The 3,079-nt window shown below is 38.3% G+C and overlaps 1 protein-coding gene across 1 annotated transcript in view; it reads right to left on the bottom strand.

Moving 5' to 3' along the window:
* Positions 1 to 3,079, bottom strand: part of ASCC3 (activating signal cointegrator 1 complex subunit 3) — a 368,987-nt gene that overhangs the window by 110,076 nt on the left and 255,832 nt on the right. The window lies entirely within an intron of this gene.

Here is a 3,079-nt window from a genome sequence, read left to right as displayed (position 1 = left end):
AGTTGGAGAACAACAAGGGAGGGAAAATTTAAACAGCAAATTTGGGGTTTGAAGTCAAGGTTAATAGATGCTGAGTGGTAGTATTAACAAAAGTAAGGAAGTTAGATTAGAGGACAATTGTGATAGTTATGATTAATTCAGTTTTAGACATGTTAAGTTTGAAATGCTGATGGGAAGTCCCGGGCAACATTCAGAAAGTTGGTGGAGAAATAAAGCTGTACTTGATATGGAGCAGACTGGCTGTGGGTGAACATTATGAAGTTAGGATTATAAGAAGAGACTTAGATCGACATAATAATGAAATGATTGTACAAAAGATTTGTGATCAGGGTCAGGTATTCAGGATAATGGGTGAGGACCTGGGCCTCCAAAAAGAACACACTATCCTGGGGGCTTCATGAGACAGCTTGACATGAACATCAGAGGACTTCAGGAAAAAGGCCTGCAATGGCCTGGCTGAAGCCAGAAAGGACCCCAGAAAAGAGGTCCATAAGGGCCTGGATGGGGCCTAAAAGGGCTTGGGAAGCCATTTTCACATTAACTAGGACAGCAAGTATAGCTGACTCATTGAGCAAGAAAAAAATAGTTCATATTAGGGTTTGAGATAAGAAGATTCAGCTTTTTTTTCTCTCCAGCTTCTGATAGGAGTAAGGCACCAACTTATCTGCCTGGCAGGAACACAGAGGATTAACTGGGTTGCATCTAGTTCCAAAGTCCATGTTCCCTTTTCCTTTTGTTTTCTGTAATACTGTTAGTGATTGATAAACCTTTTAGAGAAGTAATGAAAATAGTTAAAGGGTAATTGGGTGGGTAACGGACAATTAGGGCATGAGAAACCAGAAGGATGACGTATATTGTTGTACCAACATCCAGTTGCTGATCAAGAGAATAAAAACTGAGTGCATCCAGAGTTCACGTCCTCTCTGTCACTTGCATAAAAGGTGTTGGCCCCCTGGGCCCACTCTGTAAATTCTACTCTATTTCTATTGTCTTTATTTTCTTCATTTCCCTGTCACTGACAAGCACTGGGGACACTTACAGGTTGAGGGTGGGCTAGCTCCCTACCACTGGCAGAATGGATTCTCATATTTTGTAGTCTTTAACATACTCATATAAGTGATATTTTAAATACAGAAGGGACTTCTAGCTAATACTCTTCAAATATGTCAAAGTTATAACAAAGATGAAGCAAATGGCACAGACCAGAGTGAAATAAAGAGGAAGGACAACTAAACGCAATGCAAGACGGGATTCGGGTTAGAAAGTGACTTCAGTGGGACAACTGATAGAATCTGAATGAAGCCTGTAGATTTATTAACACTATTGTATAAATGTCAATTTTCAGAGTTTTAAATTGTACATGGTCATGTAAGATGCTAACACAGGAAGCTGGGTGAAGGGTACATAGTACCTCTTTGTATTATTTTTGTAACTTTTTCTCTCAAGTCTTTTCAAAATGAAAAGTTAAAGATTTAAAAAATATTTTTAAAGAGGACATATACAAACAAAGGGCAACGTATCTCTAGTAAGGAACTATAATTTGCTGAAAAACTCACCTGGCCTCAGAATTATTTCTATATTAGACAAACTAACTGAAATGATTAGGTTCTTAGTTTTTAAACTAGACTCTGTAGTATGGTAGAGACCAATAAAGCAGGCAGTGAAGAGTACAGGTTTAACCGATCATGAACTGATAGTAGGTTTTCCATAACTAATACAAAACTATCATGGGTTTAATTCATTTATTTAATTCACAATATGATCTGGTAAAGACGGTAGGCTAATACTCTGATTTCAGATAAAGAAAGACTAGCTCAGATGGATGAAGTGACTAAAGGTTAGTAAGGGATAGTTCTGAGACAAGAATCAATGTTTTTATTCCAAGCTCAAAGCTCTTTCTGTCACTTTTAATGCCTTGATTCTCCTGTTAAGGGATGATAAACACATACACGGTTACACACCAACACCCTCTCCTCCCAACCACAGTACCAGTTCTAGATTATAAATCAGAAAGCTTAGGTTTTTAAGATCTAGCTTTGTCACAAACTAGTTATGGGATCCAGGCAAGTTATTTCACATGTCTAGCTTCCATTTCTTCAGTATCAAACAATAAGGTTGCACCACAATACATGCAAAGTCTATTCTACGATTCTAATCCCGTAATCTACTGACTATGGCAAACAGGTAGCTCTGAATGATTCTCTTGTTGGTTTTGCAACCATGTTTCAAAATATTATTTTATACCTAACATAGATGGCCCTAGCAGTTGAGGAAACCTGAGCAGAATATTACCATGTTCTCAAACTCCTATCTATGTAAGTGAAAATGTCGGTTGAAAATACATTTCATAATGTTTTGAGAGGCAAAATTTAGTAACAACAATTTCATCATGACTTCTCTGTTTAAAACCTTATACTGGTTTAATATTTTCATTTTTCTTTCTTTCTTTTTTTTTTTAGAGACAGAGTCTCAATTTGTCATCCTCAGTAGAATGCTGTGGTGTCATAGCTCATAGCAACCTCCAGCTCCTGGGCTTAGGTGATTCTCCTGCCTCATCTTTCTGAGTAGCGGGGACTACAGATGCCTGCCACAATGCCTGGCTATTTTTTTGTTGCAGTTTGGCCTGGGCTGGGTTTGACCCCTCCACTCTTGGTATATGGGGTCAGCGCCCTACACACTGAGCCACAGGTGCCACCCTGGTTTAATATTTTCTCTTACTTATATCAGGAATATCCCTCAAATTTTATTTTCTCTCCATTTCCTTTGCATCCTTTAAGATCCTCATCATTTCTCCCTAACTATTAAACAGCTGTCTAACTGGTCTTCTTGCTGTAATTGTCTTCTTGTTCCCATTCATTCCCTACATGGTACCACAAATACTGAAACAAAACCAACCCTAACTGAGTGATATTAGCCCATTTTAAACAACTTAATGGCTTATGACACCCAATAGTGTCAGATGCAAAATCCTTAGCACTGCATATGGGCAGGCCCTTACCTTCTGGTGCTTGGCCCACTTTCTGGTCAAAACAATATTCTCATTTCAATCTTCCTTAAGTTTGGCTACATCAAACTTTTT

Source organism: Otolemur garnettii, unplaced genomic scaffold (assembly GCF_000181295.1).
Source record: "Otolemur garnettii isolate 467f Iridium unplaced genomic scaffold, OtoGar3 scaffold00132, whole genome shotgun sequence".
Taxonomy (NCBI): Eukaryota; Metazoa; Chordata; class Mammalia; order Primates; family Galagidae; genus Otolemur; species Otolemur garnettii.
Note: the sequence above shows the minus strand (reverse complement) of the source record. Positions and strands in the feature narration are given on the sequence as shown.